Raw genomic sequence first — 21,807 nt, forward strand, 5'->3', positions numbered from 1 at the left:
CTATGACAATGACTATAGTTGCCATTTCTATTTTGGGAAGATCATCTGTAAAAAAGAAAGGAAGGACCCCGAGTCAAAAAACAGCACAAAAACATAAGACAATAAATCAAATCCTAGAGAAGAGAAAGATGCAGAAGACAAAAAAGCCACAGAGAAACTATGTGACCCGGTAGAAAGAGCATGTGTTTTGAAATCAGATAATCTGGGGATCAGGCTCCTCCTGCTTGAGGGGTTATCTTGGGTAGGTCTCTGTCCTTCCTTTCTAGATTTTTTAAAACCCCAAATAAGTATTTTAAATTACACAATAACATATGACTTAATTCTGGAAAAAATTTTGCAACGCAGATAAAGTAGAATTTCACATGACTTCTCATTCTCCCTCACCCTCCTCGCCCCAGAGGCCACCACTGTTTATCTTTGCAGAACCTTTTCTATGAGTGTACTCATCTACATATGTAGGAATATAAATATCTGACTTAAAGTCTAGATAGCCCAGCATACTGAATATTGTTTTGCACATATTGGGCCTACTTCATTCTTCAGAACTGTGCCAGAGTATGCCATGATAGAGATAATCCAGATTTGTCTAGTCTCATCCCCTTGACTAATAACAATGTTGCAGTGAGCACCCGCTCACATGTTTTTGTGTATAAATGTTAGAGTCTTGTTCTAGAATAGATATGGAAAAGTAGAGCTGCTGAGAAGGATTTGCATATCTTATATACCTATAGGTTTGTCTCTATGTACCCTATAATTGGACATTTTAAATCACTTTTCAATTTCACCAACACAATCACTTAAATCTTTCTAAGTATCAGTTTACCCTGTAAAAAGACAAAAATTCTACTTCACAAAAAACGTTATGATAATAGCATTAGTTAACAATAGTGCCCACCACAAGCTCACAAAAGACATTCTATACACATTAATTCCTTTCTCTTACTATCGGTTTTTTAGTGAAAAAAAAAAGATTAGTCAAACTAGATGTGTCTTTGTATAATTTTCTTATAGTGCTAATGAACCTTTGCAATTCATAGCATGTATTTTGAGTAAACCTGTTTTTTTTTAAATTTTTTAACCCATAGTCATATTCTACTTTAAATGGAAGTACCATAATCAGAAATATTTCTTTCAAGTTAAGCATTGCTATATTATGTCTTATGTTATAACTCAATACTCCAACTACATTTCTTTTTTCAATTACTGTGAAACTTTTGATTTTATAGTTAGTTGTGACAATGTATGGCTTTCACTTGTTCTTTTTTTATTAGCCTGAGGCAAATACAGACATACTTTAATGACAATTAATGTAAATGGATGCTTACGTTAAATTTGTTTTTTTAGGTTTTCACTGGAATGAAAACATAATTTTAAAATTTGTGTAGGAAATTCAAGGATCGCTGAGAATGTCCAAAGAACTCCGACTGAAATAAACTGCCCTAAGTGCCCAGAGCTCAGTCAGGTTTATCAATTGCACATAAAAAATATCTCCAATTCATTGATCTCCTTTGTATACTTTGCTTAATGATTCTAACCTTTAATATCTAGTAGTGTCAAGTTTTACAGTTTCTAAATTTAATTCTTGAATCTTGCCACTATATAATAAAAATTAAATAAAAAAATCATACAGTCACACTTACTGTTGTGTTTCTAATTTTGTGTGTGATAAGTGCAAACATAGTAGCCAATTGGTAAAATTAGCAAATAACTAATAAATATTTAATAATTTTTCATATTAATTCCTCTTTATTTTTCTTGTTCTCTGTCTCCAATACTTGAGAGTTTCCTGTTAATGCTCTGGCTAAAACATATTTTAAATTCATCCACTTCTTTCTTGTCCACTTCACCCTGGTCCAAACCTCATCATCTCTAACCTGCACTTTCACAATAGCCTTCTCACCAGTCTTTTGGTGTCACTCTTATTACAAATTATGCTCTAGCAAAAAGAAGTCCTAAAATGCAAACCAGATCCTAACACTCCTCTTCACAATAGCTCCAATTTCTATTATAAATTCCAAATGATGATCTTCTAGGATCTATGGAATTTGATCAGAACCTACTTTTCCAGCCTCATCTGGAATAATTCCTCCTTCCTCTGTGATACTCTAGTCCACTCAAGGTCCTTAACTCATCGAACTTGTTCTTGCCTAAGAAATCTGTACTAGTTGCTATCTCCTCAGAATTGTTCTCCCTCATTCTTGTATAGTTGAATGCTCATACCATTCACCTTTCTGCTTAAGTAGATTGCTTAAAAGAATTAAAAAATAAAAATAAAAAACAACCTGGGCAACATGGTGAGAGAGCTTGTCTGCAGAATAAATTAAAAAATCAGCTGGGCAGTGGTACAAGCCTATAGTCCCAGCTATTTGGAAGGCTAAGGTGGAAGGACTGCCTGAGCCCAGGAGGTCAAGGCTCCAGCATGGGTGACAGAGTGAGAAGAGTGAGACTCCAACCCAAAAAAGGAAAAAAAAAAAAAGGAATTAAAAAAAAAACTGGAAAAACATTTATCCATTTTATTCTGATAGTATAGGATAGTAGTTCTTAAATTGTGGGCCCAGGACTAGCAGCAGCAACTGAGAACTTGCAAATTCTTAGGCCCCATTCTAGACCAATGGAATTAGAAACTCTGGTTCTGGTGCCCAGCAATCTGTGTTTTAACAAGCTCTCTAGGCGATTCTGGTACACACTCAAGTTTGAGAACCACTGCCATAGAATAAATGGGGACTACCCATTGTCTTATTTGAAGTTCACCATAAAAATGCAGCAGACTGTGAAGAGACCAGTAACTTCATGGAGTCATTGTAGCACCAAAGCGTGTAACTTGTTGCCTGAAATGTACTATTATCCTTATTCCCCTCTCTTCAGTTTTGAAGAACAGCTTGTTTATTTTTGACCCTCAATGATATCAACTTCCAGTTGATACCTTCAGTTAGTACTTCATTCTCTGAAAGTTCTTTCTGGTTATCACTTGCTTTTTTGCAAAGAGCCAAAGCATATATGGGTCAATCACTGTTGAAGTAAAAGAACTTGGGGATCACGCGGTGGGAAAAGCCTCACTAAGATGTTACAGCACTACTCCTTTCGTACTTGGATGTGTGAGGAAGTGACAAGCTGAGTGAAGGGTGATGAAGGCAATGAGGGAAATCAGAGGATAACTTCAGAAAAGAACAGAGAAAAGAAGAGTGTTCAGGAGCAGTACTTTATTTAATACTAACCACCCGTTTTCTAGGCAGAAAGGAAACAGGCAAAGTAGATCCATCAAGGGTGCAGAATCCCTTTTTGATCACCTATCCTATACTACTTATGGAACAAATGACCTAGGAATTGCAATCTCTGCTCTTAGAGAGGAAACCATGGCCCATAGGACTAAAAGTTCTTTTGAATGTACTGTTTCAGTGTTTTTTTGTTTTGTTTTTCCATTGGAGTCACACTCTGTCACCCAGGCAGATTGTGCGGTGGCACAGTCACGGCTCACTGTAGCCTCGACCTCCAGGGCTCCGGTAATCCTTTCGCCTCATCCTCCTTAGTAGCTAGGACTGTATAGGCACATGCCACTTTGCCTGACTAATTTTTCTATTTTTGTTAGAGATAAGGTCTTGCTATGTTGCCTAGGCTGATCTCAAACTCCTGGGCTCAAGCAATCCTTTTGTCTTAGCCTCCCAAAGTACTAGGATTACTGGCATTAGCGCCACTGTGTCTAGCTCTGTTTCCGTGCTTTTTATATCATTTAGCAGAAGCAGACCTGTTGATTCTTTATTAATCCATCTTTCTGGTTCTACAGAGAAGTTATTTTTTTTTGAGTCCATGTCTTACTCTGATGCCCAGGTTAGAGTGTAGTAGAACTATCATAGCTACTGCAGCCTCAACCTGCTGGGCTCAGGCGATCCTTTCACCTCAGTCTTTTGAGTAGCTGTGACTAGAGATACACACACCACTCCTGACTAATTTTTTATTTATTGTAGAGACAAGGTCAAGCCATGCTACCAAAACTGGTCTTGAACCTCTAGGCTCAGGCAGTCCTCTCTTCTCTGCCTCCCAAAGTGCTGGGATTATAGGCGAGAAACACTGTGACTGGCCTGCTAATAGAACTTTAAAACACAGAATGAAAGAATCATTTGAACTTATGGATGATGTATCATAGATTAATGCTTAAAAACATTCTCCATTTTTATCAAAGATAAGAAATTTGATGTCCAGAAAAGGTTAATGATTCAGTGAAGGACACAAAGCTTAAAATCATGAGATCCAGGACTAAAATCCTGTTTTCTTATTCGAGTCTGAAGTTCTTTCAATTATGTCATGAAACCAACAAAAGCTTGGTTTCTCTCTCTTTCTAGTTTGTTTCAAAACTTCAAAAGAAATAGAGTCTAAGCATGTTTCTTGTATTTTTTTTTTCAGCATCCTCCCAATAGCAAAATAACTGAAAAGATACATGATACTCTCTAAAATGAAGTAAGAAGCTAAGAAGAGACCAGGCAAAATGGAAAATCAACAGTTAGCAGACCCAGGGCAAACATAAACAGATAGAACTCTTTTCTCACATGAAAAAAAGTTCTCCAGCTTTTGCTGTGTACAGGGGTATCTTCAGATTTCCCAAGAATGATGTCGTTATGTGTTTGCTGGCTTATACATATGTGTGCATGCGTGTACATGTGTGTTGGGATGATTTGGGGGGTCAGCAAGTTTGATAATTAACTTCCTAGGAGGCAGTGGATTGTTGACAGTCAAATCTCTAAGGTGGAGGAAGGGAAAGGGGGTGTGAGGTAGAAAGAGAGAGCAGAATGGAGATTCAGCCAGGAAGATACCACATTGGCTGTTCAGCATTCTTTATGGAGAATCCATGAAAATTTCAAAGAAGGGGCCCAGGTGGTGGGGCTAGGTGATCTGACAACAGGAGCTAGGTTAGACATCTCTCCTTTAGGCCTCAGAGAAAATGCCAGCCAATTGACTGTTGACTCTGCTATCATCAGTAAATAGGGATAGATTCAGTTGACACTGTTCTGAGATGAGAATGATTCACATGGGTTGGAATACACGGGTATCCAATGGCTGTAACTAGCTGGGGGCTCCTTTGATTTCATTCAGAAAATTAATTATAATCTCCTTCTGGGGATTACAAAAGTGACGAAAGTTGCTGTGAAAGCATGCGAAATCACTACTCTGTAATTTAATAATAGACTCAACAATTTATGTGCCTTTTGTGTGCAGGTTTCCTGCTGTGTGGGATGTTTCTAAGAGGTTTTCAACTGCAGGCTTCTAACTACCTAGTGTTCTTCTTGGCCACTCCAAGAAGAATGCTGGGCAGAAAGGAATCTCAGAATTCATCTGCTGGTGGCTCTAAATGGAGTAGGACAGTACCAGCTTCCTAGGAAGTGTTTGGAATTGTGTGTGGATATGAGAGGGAAGGGGTTATCTTTGGTTGTCACAATAGTGAGTAGTCTGGTGAACACTACTGGCTTCTTACTGACTAGAGGTTAGGGAGTCTAAAATTCCTGTAATAGGAGAGTTCTGACCGATGAGGAATAGTGTGTCCCAGATGCCAGTAGCATTCCAGAACATTGATAACTCATCTTATAGATGAGATCCAGGAGTGTTAAGAGTTCCAGGGGCAGGTGCAGAGAACAGATCATCTCCCATCAAACACATCCCTTGTACGGGAGCTCATTCCACTGCCCAGCAATGGCCTGTTCACATCTATTGTCCTGTCTTCAGAGAATCCCAAGTAATTTTTATATCTGCCTAAGAACAGTGTGTGGAGAAAGACACACTGCTGCTATGATAATCGACACCATTAACAAAAGCAAATCTATACTTTGAAGCAAAACAACTAAACACATAATAACCCACAGCTTTGGATAAATGTGTGACTCATCTTCACTTGACATCAGTGATCATAAATGGCCTTAAGAATTCCAGTCTTTAAAAAGATAAATGCTGTTTATCTCTCAAAACAGCCATACATTGTGGGAAAGGAAACTAAGATGAAAACATTAGAGTTTTTCAGAAATGAGGCTTTTTGTTAAAAGTAAAATAAAAATAGCAACACAACTTCCTGATTTTCAGATTCAAGCTATTTCATGTGCTAGTCATTTGGTTTGGCTTCCCAAGCTCATTTTAATCGAGGTGGTACAGGCAACTAAAAGAAATGCATCAGTACAGTCACAACTAGGTTTCACCGTGACAGGCAAGAGCGAAAACAGAAAGATAGAGGTCAGTCTAATTTCTAGAGCCTGGGTGATCGTAATTTCAAGTAGGCATTATGCACCCATGGGAGGAAGGCTGTTATCCTCATTCTCCTATGCATTGTATTTCTGAATTTGAAAGATGTAGACTGTCTCAGGAACTTTTTCCCTGGCAGCAGTAGAAAATAACTTCTTGATGGCTGTCATTATTTCCCGGCATTCATGGCCCACATGTACTATTTCAGTACCATCCTGAATTTAGTAAGATTACACAGTGGCCCTGCAGGCTGGTGGCTAGACACCTATCTGGTTTCCTGAGGTCTGTGGCTAACCTCCAGTTTATTGTTTCTGTTGCTGCCTTCTTACTATTGTGCTCCTGATACCTAGAGAGGCCGCTATGTCCTTTAGGAACTGACAAACTGGAGGATTCTGTTACCTATTTGTTTCTTTAGATTTGCAGATTTCTAGAGCTGGAAAGTGTCTTAGGGGTGGTCTAGTTCAACCTTCTCATTTTGCAAGTTAGATGGTTAAAGAAGCTATTTGTCCAAGGTCTCCCAAAGTGGACAAAATTGAGCCCAGAACAAGCTCATGACATTCAACCCAAATACATTGTTCAATGTCATAACTGCAGGCTGATTAGATTCTCTACAACTTATACTGTCAAACTGCTGATATTCATAGAATTAGGGAATCATTTAGAATACAAACTACATGTTGCAGTGAGTTTTTCAAACTTCGCAACAACTTAAGTTCTAACTTTTGAACTTCAAATTTTATATATAAAAGGGCATCAACAAAATCTACAGCTCTCTGCATTGTCTCTCTCATGTCCTTGAGGTTGTATGTGCATGTGCGTATGCTTTATGAGATAAGGTGTCTTGCAACTCTGGCTTTGAACAACAAAGTTGCTGAAGCTGTTAGAAGCAGCAAGAATACCCACTTCCTACTTTACTGGTGACATATTTTTGCAAAGCTGTTCTCACTCAGCTTCCCCATCTCAAACAAATTAAGGTTTAGAACAATGACTTTAAGTTCCTTTTTATGCTGCTTCTGCTCTGTACTGTAAGATAACTTTCCTAGTAAATACAAGATATTTTTTCACTGGTGAATTTGGACCATAAGCATTATCTGTTGTTCTGCATTTATCGCGGGAGGATTTTCCCCAAAGTTATTTCCTGGGAACATTGGCCTACTGAGATATTTTGAGAGAAAAACAAAAAGTTCTGTGGTCAAATATAATTTAGAAATTGCTGCCAACTATGCTCTCTTTTTGATATCCATAGTGCTCACTAGTGTCTCAAAGTCCTTATAGTTAAAAAAAAAACGAATTTGACTTTGCTTAATATAGAATTTCCTGAATATAGTTGAATCGCTTTCTCCCTGTAACATTTATGAACATCCTGCAGAACTCAGTAGATGACACTTACAGTGTTTCAAGCACTTTAAAGGGATGATGTTTCTTTAAGACTCAAATATCTTAATACAAATTCAGACTAAATAGTCAAACAGTCCAGGTTTAATATTGAATGTACTTCTTACTAGTTATATAACATTGGATAAGTCGCTTAATATCTGAGCCTCAAAATCTTCATTACAAGATGAGAAGAATAAGGATAGACTATGATATAATATGGGGAGAGTAGAAAAAACTTTGGCAAACTATCCAAATCAAGTGAAAAACCACGGGCAATGATTAAGTCTTCTAACTGCACCAAGATTTAAAAAATACAAACGTCCTGTCATTATATTTCTGATAACAACTAAAGTTATTTTTAAAATCTTCTTTAAGGAAATATCACCTGGGAAATTACTGATGGGTATGCTAAACAGGTTTTCCTCCACATCTATTAACACACTTCAGTATTTTTCTGACAACTACATGATAATTTTCTTATAATCTTAGAAAATCCTTTACTTTAGAAAACATATCTTGTAGAGCACACAGAAAAGTTGCTAAGTTTAAAAATCTTTTTCTTAGCCCTAGCTCTTAGTGGGCTGAGGCACAGAATAGTTTGAATATAGTTTCCCATGTAAACGTAGGGTCCGTGCTTGTTCGTTCCCACACTAGCTAACAGGAGTCTTTTTAAATTCACAACAACAACAGATAACCTTCTTGGAGAGCTATGTGTGACTCTCAGAGCTCTGCTTAGGGAGATATTCATTTACTCTCTCAAAAATCTTATAAGGTAGGCAGTGTTGGTGTTCTCATTTGCAGGTGATGAAACAAACACATTATTCGCAAGCCCAAAGTCTGACAGCTACAGAGGGCAGAGCTGGGATTCAAACTCCAGACAGCCTGGCTCTGAAACCTGCTCATTTGGCTACTGTGTACTCCTCCACTGGGGGCGCTGAGTGGGCCTGGATTCCAGTGTGGGAGCAAGAAACATGGGCTAGAGCCGGAAAAATGAAAAAAATAAAAAATAAAAATTAAAAGATGATATCGTTTCCATTTTCAGGAATCAGGGAATAAATATGTAGGGTTTATTTTTCTAGTGATTTTTTTTACCTCAAGCCTCACCATTTCTCCTGAGTTTCAGAAAAGTCTATCTTGCAGCACTGTCAAGCTTCCCCTTCTCTGCATGTGTCTGCATGTGCACATGTATTTTCCCCTAGATCCTCACCTCAACCTCTGTCCTCTTCCTTCACTTGCCTGGTTAACACCTACTCCATCTTTGGGGCTCAAGTTAACCATCAGTTTCATTAGGAAGCCTTCCCTTCCTAACCCTTCTGGAATATTGAAGTCTCCAAGCACCCAGTACCCTGCATTCTCCTTTCCTTAGCACGTATAAAGATGCCCACTTATTTGTCTGTGACTTTTTTTTATTTTTTTTGAGTTGGAGTCTCACTCTGTCACCCAGACTGGAGTGCAGTGGCCACTCCCGGCCACCGCAGCCTCTACCTGCTGGGCTCCGGCGATCCTTCCGCCTCAGGCTTCCAAGTAGCTGGAACTACAGGTGCGCACTACCACGCCTGGCTAATTTTTTTGATTTATTGTAGAGATGAGGTCTCGCCAAGTTGCCCAGGCGGGTTTCGAACCCGTGGCCTCAGGCAATCCACTCACTTCAGCCTCCCAAAGAGCGGGATTACAGGCTGAGCCACCGAGCCCGGCTGTCTGTGACTTCTTTAGAAGGTAAATTTCAGTAGACACACCTGACACATCAGTCTCATCCATGGTGTCTAGCACAGTACTCAGTGCATGGTTGGTGCTTACTAAGCATCTGTTGCTATCCACCACTGCACTGTTCCCCAGTGGTTTGCTGTGTCCAAAATAATATTTCTCACCTATAACTTCCTTCTTCCTAGTGCATAAATGGGAAAATTATATCAGGCTCTAGAATGCTGCTGGAAGAAATAAGGCAGAGAGGGTGTCTGTTCAAGCCTTGCCTCCTTTGTCCTGTTCCATTTTCATGCACCCACCACTTCTCCACCGCCGTTCACCAACAGGCAGGCATCCCTTGTCCAACTCTGTGATGAGCACAGAGTTGGGTATTGGCCAAAACTCTCAGGAAAGTCCCTGTTAGGAGACTGACCAGGCCCAGGAGGGCCAAATGGGCAAAACTCTTAACACCACTGTGGTTTTCCGGCCAGTTATCATGGCTCTTTAGTGGCAGAACACCTTTGAGATAGAAATAGAGATGTTATATCAACAGATGCTATTGCTGCTGTTGCTGCTGCCTCCATGGAGTGGTAAACAGTTTAAGTGTTTCCAACTGAATGCTGGTTTAGTTGATGCTGAGAGCAGTAGGGCAGAAGGCAACTCGATAGGATGCCATCTACTTTCTATCCCTTTGGCTTCTACGCTATTTACTTTTGTGAGTAATAAACCCTTTTACTGAAGCTGCCTTATAACAGGTTATTTTACTCTGTTTTTAATTTTAGTAACTATGTGTCAATATAAATCTAAGAGATTATATAAGTGATTATTTTTCCATATACTTCTGGAACAGAAGCATTTGCTTACTCAACCAGTCACTCATCGTTCCATCAGTGCTTGCCAAACACATAGTTCAAAAGTATTTTGCTGGGCACGAGGAGAAACTGGGGGATGAACAAAGCATGCCCCTTGCTTTCGTAGAACCCACAATACACAAGGAATTTTGGGAACAAAAATAACTATATAGAATTTAACATGTACGATGTTGTGGGAAAAGTTAATTCAGTTTTAAAGATGAAGGAACCGAAGTTGTCGCAGGTCCTTATATCAGCACTTCTAGCAGAATGTTCTGGGATAATGAACATGGTCAATATCTGGGGTGTCCTCTACTATAGCCACCAGCTGTATGCGGCTGTTGAAAGTTTTAAGTGTGGCAAGTGGAGCAAAGGAGCTATATCGTACATTTTATTTAATTGATTTAAACTTAACTACTGTGGCTAGTGGATACTGAATACTCTATCAGACAGGAAGAAATGTAAAAACTCAGAGAGACACTTGGCCCCAAGAGGTAGGCTATGGTGTCAACAATGTAGAGCGAATTGAAGTCTTATGGGCTCCAGGTCCTTGTCCGACCTGCCTATCTGACATCTCAAATGTTCCTCATATCAAATATGTTCAGAATAAAAATCATAGTCCTTCCCTGGATCCTGACTGTTTTCTCACAAACGTGTGACCCTCTAAATGCTCAAACTAGAATCTTGGGGGCCGTCCTTGACACCTACTCATTTTCACCCACACAGTGGATTTATCATTTTCTACTTTCAGTATTTCTCAAACCCCTTCTTTTTTTTCCCATCTCCATGGCCACCTCCTTAGTCGTGTGAATTATTACTCGTATTTCCTACTTTTGAACTTGTTTTTTTATTGTAGTAAAAACACTTGACATGAGGTCCATCCTCAACAAATATTTAGGTGCACATTACTTATTGTTAACTATAGGCACACTGCTGTACAGCAAGCAGATCTCTAGAACATATCCATTTTGCATAATTGAAATCATATACTGGTCTCCTACTTATTTACACTGCTACTAGAACAATCCTTCTCAAACATCAAATCTAACCAAGTTTAGGCTCATCTTCATGTTTAGGCTCAAGTCCCAAGTCCTTACCATGGTGTGTTGGTTTGGTCCATGCCTACCTCTCTAGAACCATTTTGTACTGCTTTTTTCCCCTTTCTCTTCATTGCAACCTCACTCATATTCTAAACATTCCTCAAATAATGCTGTTGTGAACAGAGGGCAGGTGGCACATACAGATGCCATTAGTGTGTGTGTGTGTGTGTGTGTGTGTGTGTGTGGTCAAATATCATATACCATTGCCATTTGGTTATATCAAAATTGGAGGAAGCTCTTAGGGTGCCAAGCAAGTCCTCAAAGCAATAAAAAACAAAAACAGATTAATACTGAAGGGAGAACGCCTTCGTCCCCGCCATGGCTAAGCTGATCCAGAAGAAACTGCAGGAAGAAGTGGAGAAATATCAACAGCGACAGAAATACTTGAGTAAATCTATGTCAGGGAGGCAGAAGCTTGAGGCACAACTAACAGAAAATAATATCGTGAAAGAGGAACTGGCCCTGCTGGATGGGTCCAACGTTGTCTTTAAACTTCTGGGTCCTGTGCTGGTCAAACAGGAGCAAGGGGAAGCTTGGGCCACAGTGGGGAAGAGGCTGGACTATATCACAGCTGAAATTAAGCGATATGAATCCCAGCTCTGGGACCTTGAGCGGCAGTCAGAGCAACAAAGGGAGACCCTAGCTCAGCTGCAACAGGAGTTCCAGCGGGCCCAGGCAGCAAAGGCAGGGGCTCCTGGGAAGGCCTGACCCCATGGTGGGGAGAAGGGGTGGGGAGGGGAGGGAATGAGGCAGCTCTAGGATCTATACTATAGCTAACAAAATGTACAAACACCTGAAAAAAAAGCAACAACACAAAACAAAAACAAACAAACAAAAAAACAAAACACTTTTATTTAGGCCTGAGGTCTATCTTTGGTTAATATAAAGTTATAATTACATAAATGCTTTCAAAAAGACTCAGGTCATTGTCATCATTTTAAATGGGTTAATAAGTGTGACCTATGCAGGCACACTATGGGAACACTGAACTAGTTTAGCACCATTGTATCCCTTGCTGGTCAGATCATCACAGACCCAATCAGTGTCAAAACAAGAAGCCATAATTTAAGGTCTCTGAAGGTTGGAGCTCTTGGCACATGGGCGATGTCAAATATATTTAGTAAAATAAACTACCCAGCTGGAGGCAGAGGAATCAGTGACTGAAGTTTTCTTTGTGCCACTATTTTTCCTACAATACTCAGCACCTGTGCCCCATGCAGTGTTATGCTATTGTTTTCTTTTTGGTTTGTTATTGTTATTATTATTAATTTTTTCAGGGGTTCATTATCCTCAAAAGTTGTTCAGGTAAGGATTGTCTTAAGGGAAAAGAAACAAGTATTAGACAGGTCAGTCTCAGAGCAAAAATAAGTTGATAAAATTTGTCTTCAGAGCCCTTATGTGTCCTCTTGGTGTCTTGTTTGCCTTTTTAGGTACTATGAAACCCTGGTCCAGGAGTGGTTGTGTGCAATGTCTCCAGTTACAACTGAAAACAAGCATAATACAAACATTGGACCTGTTAGGACCTCGCTTAAGGGCACTTGCCTCGTATAGAAGCACTGACTGGAGTTTCTAGCACTATGGAGAGCAGATGTTGTCCAGGGAGTCTTCTAAGCTTCTACACAATCAAACTACCAAAGGCTAGCTCCAGTTGCACTTAAGGCCAGCCCAGGGTCTACAGTGAAATGTTCCAGCATGACTCATTCTGACTGCCTAGTTTATATGAGGTCCTTTTCCTTGATATTTCTATCCTTCCATTCCTACTCTATCCAAGGCAATACTATGAAAAATGTGTCTTAAACATATGGCTTCACAGCAACTTGGATAGATTTAGAGTCTATCATACTCAGTGATCTATCACAGAAACAAAGAACAGAGAACACAGTACCATATGTTCTCACTCATAAGCGGACCCTGAATAATTACCATAATACTTTAAGAAAGGGAATGGCAGTAGTGGGATACTACCAGGGTGGGAGGGGAGTGGGGAAGGGACACCACGTCAATAAGTGTACCTGATCTCAAACCAGGCAAAGTGGGTACCAAAGGGAAGCTCAAACTTTACCTGTATGATGACTACCTAATCCTGAATTGTACTCCACATCTTAAAAAAAAAAAAACAGCTAACAAAAAAGGACAAACCAAAAAAGAAAAATGTGTCTTTAAAACAGCTAAAAACAAGCTATTCTTGACTTTATAAAAATTAAAAAAGGTATTTGCCATTTTAAAAAGGGATGATTTGAGTTAAGATTTTTCTATTGTCAGTGTGCATAAGAGTCTCCTTGGCAAATTATTAAAAGTGGAGATCCCTAGGTCTCAAAGTGAGACATTCTGATTCAGGCAGAGGGCTAATGTTGGTGGTGGAATGGGGGCAGGAACCTTACTTTATAAAAAGTACCTATGCCCATTCTGGTGCAGACAGTTCACAGGTCACACTGGGAGAAACACCGCATTGGGAAATGATGGGCAAAAAGGGAACTTTATAGTAGGAATTAGGCGATATATTTAGAGGTGATAAAAATTTATGTTATCTGCTGGCAAACCAGTCCTATGTAACAATTTAGAAGAAAAAGGCAAAGTTTGATTTTTAGAAATAATAATAAATTACTAAAAACTGATTTTCTAGATTAATTTTGTGACCATATAAGAAAATGTGACATCATTCATGAAAACTACCTAAAGAATCACCTGTTGGATACAATGTGTATAGGTGGGAGTGGTGGGTATATTTGGAGCCCAGACTTCTTTTTTTCACCTCTATACTATGCAACCATGCAACCAAAAACTATTTGTATCTTGTAAAGCTATTTAAATATATATATATAACTATCTAAAGCAAGTTGTCAAAGTTTTGAGGTGAATTCTAATTCAACTAATTGATCAATGAAGCCTGACACATTTTGCAATGCTGCACTTGTAATAGAATAACAAAAACTTAAAACAATAAACAATTCAATTATTTTAACTAAAAAAAGTTTGGTGAGTTTTTGTTTACAAAAAGGACTGCTTATCTTAATAAAATCAACAACATTGTTGACCGTTTATAACATTAAAAATTACTACACTGTGAAATTTTGAAAAAAAATTTAAATGGATAAAACTATTGCGTAACACTCACAGGCTATAAAAAGGCTAATGTTCTTGCCTCTTCAAGAAAATTTCCTAAGAATTCTCACATTGGATGACGAGTTTATTTGAAGGAAAAATTAATTTCATATTTACAGAATGTGCTACTAAATATGCTATTGCTATTGAAAACTACTTTTGTAATATTCTTTGTTGAACACGATGCTGAAGAACTTTCATCAGTTTGTCAATGTGTCTTAACAAAAATCTCTTCAGTAAACATACATAATTCTTGATTCACCCTTTGCCCCCAAATTTATTTTAATGTTGTAATGGAGAAATACTTGTTGGATATGTTTTAAAACCAGCACTCTCTCAAAAGCAAGAGATGATACACAACCTATTCTGATCTAGTTATAAAATTTTACAGAAAGTATACTTACTTTATTATAAAATGTTAATTAATTAAACTCTATACCATGGACACTTTTCGACATTAATATATATTCATTCTTTTCTTTAAATGGAAAGTACTATAAGTAAAAACAATTTTGATCCAGCTTTAGTTAACATTTATTTCAGCTTATATGCTGTTAGCATTTATAACTTAAATCTGTAAACTTAAAATCCTCTTCTGGAGAATATATAACTTTTAAAATTCCAAGATATCAATTATGTAGCCCTTTAAAATACTCAACCACATTTCTCAAAGTTCTTCCTTTAGATCTTGTAAGTCTTGTGGACAGAGAAGGACTTACTCATCACACCAAATAAATATTGCTTTTTCTGTAACATAGTTCAGGAAGTGAGAAGCCAAGAAAAATAATTAGCTTCTTTAGGATGGTTTTCTGATATATTGTTACTAGGTGCAATCTCTTCATTGGTATTATAAATACATGAGGATAATTGAAGTTTTCACTCTTCTTTGCATTGTGTAAACACAGTTTATGTGATTATTTTATTTTAATTTTTTAGGTGATCTAAATGTTAATTAGCTTGATTTAACCATTCACAATGCACACATATATTGAAACATCACATTATATACCACATATATAGAATTTCATCTATATATGGTATATAATGCGATGACAATCACATAATAAGGCTGGCGGTGGGGGGGGTGGAGGTAAAGTGACTCCAGGAGGCCTATGCCATGAACCCTTCAGCCTTCTAAGCAACCTCTGCTTTGAGGTGATACTTTTAAGATGGCCCACTAAGTATTTTTCTGGTATTGATGCTTTACAACAGTGAAATGTCCTATTAATGTTTTCTCTCTTAGACCCCTGATTAAAAGTTTCCAGTCAAGATGGTAGACTGAGCCACATGCTGTAGCAGGCTCTGCTCACCCCAAATCTCTAGAAAGAATAGAAAAGATGATTGGTTAAAAACAAAACCATAATCACACTGGAAAACAAAAAGTAAACGCACAGTGGGCCAGAAACCATGAGGAAACCCTAAAAGATGGATTTGAAAAAAGATCAGATCAAAGAGAAAATAAAAGCTCAAAGAGAACACAAGAGAGAAGGCTATAAACGTTGGAGACATCCCCAGAGTGCTCCACATTCAGACACGGGGACTACTGGGAGCAGGAGGGGGACCCCAGGTGATTACTTAAGGAAATGAAGCAGAGACAGCAGGCACTTTGACTTCTACACAACGGAAATACTAAAAACAATGACTGAGCCCTTGGATGGGTGAAGCCGAGCAGAACGCTACTAGCTGCCATGTCCGGGAGGAAAAAGGAGCATTGGGGTTGAAGACGAGCCATCAAAGTGCCCCATCCCACAGCACACTCCGCTCCTCCCTCACCTCACTGAACCCTGGCTCTTCCCTCAAGCTGGTTACACAAGCAGAAATGGCAGACAATCTAAATGAATCTTAATTATAAGCATGTTCACAAATCCAAGAATCTCCAAACATCAAAAAAGCAACACCCACAAAGGAGAACTCTGAAGTTAGCAAAGAGTAGCACTGGTAATACAGTGAGAGAGATGCAAGAAGAGATTGTGTCTAAAAGAGGATCAAGTTCATGTGATAATGAAAATCTTTTATGTTGTGTTTAAAGAAAACAAATTGTGACAACATCTGCAACAACTGGATGACTTTTGTTCTTACTAGTGTTGATGTCTGAGGCAGCAGCTGAAGGTTACCATCTATTATTCATCTATTTTTCAGTGGGGTTATATTTTGAGTTTTAGTTCCTTTTCTCCTTTATAAAATATATTTGAATTGCTGTCGATGATTTGTGTCTTTATGATGTACCAGGAACCGTGTTAAGTACTTTTCCTATATTTCCTTTTAATCCTCATGATAGCCCTATGACAGAGTAGACTTATGATCCACACTAACAGATGAGGAAATTGAGGCTTAAAGAGGCGAAGAACCTTCCTTGGAGCCCCACAGTAAGTGGCAAAGCTGGTACTGAAACCCAAGTATCTCTAGCAACAAGGCATCTAACTGCACTTAAGTCTCCTTGATGAAAAATAATTGTGAAAATGCTTGCATTTTTCAAAACAAAAAAGTGCCCCTGTGTTTATTACCCAGCTCACTTCTCGTGGATCACTAAATATTTACAGTGCATTTTGCAAGTTTTCCTATCTACTTCAAAGCAAGCTTTAAAAAAGTTTCCAATTACAAAAATACAGTGACAAGCTTGGAAAAAAAATGTTTTTATTAGTGCCACATCCATCCTCTCCTTTTATCATTAGACTCACAAACACGGGGATCTGTCTGCAGCATCAGAAGTTGAGAGTGCTTTTCTTCACACTTGCTTGTTTTTGAAGCTCCAACTAGAAAGCATTATGAAAGAAAGACACCCTTTATTTTAGGACAACTGCCTGCCTCGCTTTCTTTCACATTGGCCCAATTTTTTTTTTTTAATTTATTTTGAGTCAGAGTCTCACTCTATTGCTCAGGCTGGCGTGCAGTGGCATGCTCTCAGCCATCACAACCTTGGCCTGCTGGGCTCAGGCAATCTTTCCGTCTCAGCCTTCCAAGTAGTTGGAACTACAGGCGCGTGCCACCACACCCAAATAATTTTTTGATTTATTGTAGAGACGAGGTCTTGCCAAGTTGCCTGGGCTAACCTCAAACTTCTGGGCTCAGGCAACCCTTTCGTCTCCACCTCCCAAATTGCTGGGATTACAGACGTGAGTCACCATGCCCAGCTGGTCCAATTTTAAAAAAAAATACTATATGAGCATAGGCCTATTCTGAAGATTAGATACTTAATCCATTAAAGCATTATTGAAGACCAAGATGAATAGTGTGACTAAACAATGCGATATCTAGATAAGTGGAATAACTAGGTCAGTGCAGTTGTACTTGGGCACCGATCAGATTCAGATCATACAAATATGCAGTGCTTTTAGAGCTCCTCTTATCCCTTAGCCTTCCTGGCTTGGCGGGGGGGGGGGTCAAGGCATGGAGACCTCCCAAAGGAACACATGTGGTTACATTGGGCAGGACTGTGGGTTCCATTGTCATTATGGCCTCTATCAGCAGAGCAGCAGCTCTTACAGTGATGCACAGTTCTTCAGATTTTCAAAGTCTATTTATCTTAGTGCTTTTCTTTTTTCTTTGCCTTGAGTATCAATATGCTTTCTAAAAATTTAACGAATAGCAAGTTTATGTGCCATGTGAAAAGTTTTGTGTGAAGCAAACTTTAAGGCCGTTACAAGGCAGAAGGGGAAACAAATGAGTGACGATCAAAGAGAATAGAGAACAGAAAAAAGGAAGAGGAAAAAGAGAGGGAGAGAGCATCAAGAGTCCTTGATTACAGAATGTTTTGTGGGTAGAATACTACATCACTCTTCCAGGCAGATGGTCTCTGACAGGTACAGTTGAAGCATCAATTGTTAAAATAGTGAAATAGCTGCAATACTCCAGGGGCTTCAGATGTCTATAAGGGACCCTTGGACCTATTTCTGATCTAGCAACTAAAAGGTTAACACTTCCCATGGCAACAGACTTTCAGAATGCTGGTGTTCAGTCCCTCCAGTGGTCAGAGTTATGCCATTCAACATGTTAGGCGTATTTGAAGAGCCCTTTTGCACTTTCTCTTACTAAGCAAATGTTTAAGACCAACCATAGGGCACTCACTGCTTGTTTGTTTAAATGGATTACTCACTCATTTGCATTTTTTGTCATCACTAACTGCTAGTATCCTGTCTCAGTGTTATAGCATTTCTTTTGTTTTGAGAGGAATACCTGTGCCTTAGAAACTCTTCCTCTCTCCCACCATTCCTTTCTCCTCTTCCTCCCAGTGTAGTGGATCTCATAGACTTCAGTGTTTCTCAGTGTGACCCAGAAACAACCTGTATCAGAATCACCTAGTGAAGCTTCATAACAAATATGATTGCTGGGTTCCATTCCAGATCTCTTGAACTAGACATTTTGGGAACATTCTTATGCAACTCGAAGTTTGTGAAACTTTGTAAGACTAAGGTCCAACTTTGATGTTTTCTTGCTCTTTCTAAATACATGACACATTCACTATTGGTTAGAACCTCTGTCCATCTGGCCATCTTTCTCCTCAGAGACCTATTTAATGTTCACTATAATCAGGAAGATATGTAAGAGATGTTGACTGGCTGGGCTGTCCTCATAATATTTTAACTCAAGAAAGAACCCGAAAGCTTTCAAATCCCAGGTCTGGAAAAGGATTCCTCTCACTGGAATTTTTTTTTTTTTTGAGTTGGAGTCTCACTCAGTCATCCAGACTGGAGTGCAGTGGCCGCTCCCGGCCACCGCAGCCTCGACCTGCTGGACTCCAGCAATCCTTCCGCCTCAGCCTTCCAAGTAGCTGGAACTACAGGCACGCTCTACCACGCCCAGCTAATTTTTGATTTATTGTAGAGATGAGGTCTCGCCAAGTTGCCCAGGCGGGTCTTGAACCCGCGGGCTCAGGCCATCCACTCACCTCAGCCTCCCAAAGGCATGGGATTACAGGCTGAACCACCAAGCATGGCTTGGAATTTTTTAAAAAATGTATTCCTGTTTGTTTTTATTAGGCATTGAAAATAAACAAGAGAATGAAACAACCTGACTGTCACACCAATTTGGGACAACTCAATCCTGGACTTGTACTAGTATTGATCAACTTCTTCTGGATACTTTCTGTTCATCAGCAGTTCATTTCTAGTAATACAAAGACTATCAATTGCAACAGAAAAAAAACCCACTTCCTTCCCCTGGCCTTTTTTCCCACTGACTTCTTCTGGGGAGGAGGTGTTTGAATAAGAAACTTCTGCTTATATACAGAGGAAGACAACTACTGAGTTGAAGAGTTTGGGATGAAGGTAGCTGAACTATTCTGAATAAGAAAATGGAAAGTTGTTTTCATTTTTATTTTTTTTGCCTTTGAGGAGGATGAGTCAAAGAAATGAGGAAAAGAAAGGAGTGGGTAAGCCACAGGGAGGAGGCAGGAGCTTGAATTACAAAATACCTAGCTGTTTTTGAAGGAAGGAGATTGACAATATTCCGTTTTAAGTTTCTAGTTCATGGTGCAATGTAAACTCCTTTGGTTCCTCAAACCTTCAGTGAAGTCCATCCTGCACACAAATGCCTTCGATGAATGGTTTGCAACGAAAACTAAGGAAAATTGCTGAGTTCTTATTTGGGTTATTTCAGTATAGCACAGGATCAGGGAGGCAATCCTCCAAATCCATCAAGTTAGAAGAAACGGGAGCTAGAGGCTGGAAGTGACCTTGAGAAACTGAGCCATTTGCTCATCCGTTGACTTGCAGAAAGCATTAGAATTTTCTGTAAAACACAGGATGATGTTTGGAGCTAACTTTGTCCTGATTTCAAGGAGCACAGTAACATAGCTTTCATATTTTCTACTTTAGTTTTTCTATTTCAAAACCATGTTGACATTTGTAATTCTCTGTGCTTTTTTAGTAGTTCAGAATTCAGCAAACTTTTTGGTTCTCACACCTCTCTAAAAGCTCAGAATTTTCTGTGGGTTTCAGTGACCTAAAAGAAAAGAGATTTGTGCTGATGACTGAAGGACCAGAAAGTAGGATTTTTGAGAAAGAATCACAGATTAGAAGATGAGAAAGAAGAAGAAAGTGGGAAAATGAGAGGAAGACAGTTAGCTGGAGGGTGGTGGTGGAGTGTTACTTGCTAAGTTTAGTGGCACAGGTTGTTCTCCCCAAACAGTGGGAGCACTAAATAGATAATCCTAAGGTTAGTGAAGAAAGCAGAAGTCCCCAACTGGTAGGCAGCATTCTAGCATAAGATATAGAAATCTTATCTGGTTGCATGCCATTCACCAGAGCATGATTAATTTTCCCCCCAAACGAGATCTAAGAACTCAGAGAAATCAAAGGTAGCCGTTTTCTATGAAGGGGTAAGATTTTTCTACTTGTTAAATGGCTCCTATCAGGTCGAGAAAGTTCCCTTTGATTTAGAGAAACATAAGTGACAGAAATGTATTTCATAGATTTGCCTTATCCTCCTTCTGCATAAAACTGCGTTTTGGAAAATGACTGAGGAGCAAGTCATGGTTATAGTGTGTGTGTGTGTGTGTGTGTGTGTGTGTGTGTGTGTGTGTGTGTGTGTGTGTGTGTGTGTGTGTTTTGTCGGCTTTCTTACCCACTCTAGATGAACCAGAAGTGAAAGACTGGAGAGCAGGGAAAAGCAGAAGTCCTAGAGAAACTGCAAGCTAGATCCTCAGTAATTGTGGGCCCATGAGACAACCTCAACTTCTTTAAGGTGACAATTTCTAAGAGAAATAGGAAGTACCGCAGGATCGTAAAACAAACATCAAGGGGGACGCTTTTTGGCCTTCATCTGCCTTTCTTTTTCCGCCTAATAACTGTTAAACACCTTGTACTGCAGAATAAGATGAACAAATACTCAAACGTCCTTTGGATATCTGAGTTATTTAGCTGTCTTGCCAATTTTTTTTTTTTTTTTTTGGACAGATTTTTTTTTTTTTTTTAGTTGCCTGGTGGTACAAATCATATTGCCACACAGGTTTGCTTTTGAAAATCAGATGAGCTGTTTCATTGTTCCAAGAATTATAAGAAAAACTAGAAAAGAGAAGGGAGTGGTATGAGGAGTGCCCCTCTTTGCCTCAGTGGGCCTATTGCCTCCCCTAGAAAAACACAGGCTCTGTTGCCAGGACCGAGGCTGAAAAAGCCGTTGTGGTGTGCAGTTGTGCAGCTGCAGAGAGATGTGGACCGCTATAATAAACACAAACAGCTGATTCTACAATGCAAGTTCTTACTTTGAAAGAGAAAAAAACCCATATGGTTTTTGGTTCAGATTTTTTTCTATAACCAGATGTCTCATCTTCGGTTACTTTTTCCTGATAGTATCTGCTGCTATTGGGTGTTCTAGATGTTTTTCCACCTTTGATATGCCAGACAGAATGAAGTATAATCTTTTTTCTTTGGTGGCAATTTAAACAGAAGAGAGAAATGTTTCTTGTGTATTTACTAGTGGCTGATACCACAGTTAAATGTCCCCAACTCTTGAGCTCTTTTTCTCTTCCTTGTTTCTCA

The 21,807-nt window shown here is 39.1% G+C and overlaps 1 protein-coding gene and 1 pseudogene across 4 annotated transcripts in view; one reads left to right on the forward strand and one right to left on the reverse strand.

Annotated features, from left to right (window-relative positions):
* Positions 1-21,807, reverse strand: part of FYB1 (FYN binding protein 1) — a 157,850-nt gene that overhangs the window by 61,980 nt on the left and 74,063 nt on the right. The window lies entirely within an intron of this gene.
* Positions 11,549-12,026, forward strand: LOC103269062 (annotated as a pseudogene). Its single transcript, XR_002482448.1, has one exon. The product of XR_002482448.1 is annotated as a prefoldin subunit 6 pseudogene (transcript).

Source organism: Carlito syrichta, unplaced genomic scaffold, assembly GCF_000164805.1.
Source record: "Carlito syrichta isolate Samal-C Ts95f unplaced genomic scaffold, Tarsius_syrichta-2.0.1 Scaffold309042, whole genome shotgun sequence".
Lineage (NCBI taxonomy): Eukaryota > Metazoa > Chordata > Mammalia > Primates > Tarsiidae > Carlito > Carlito syrichta.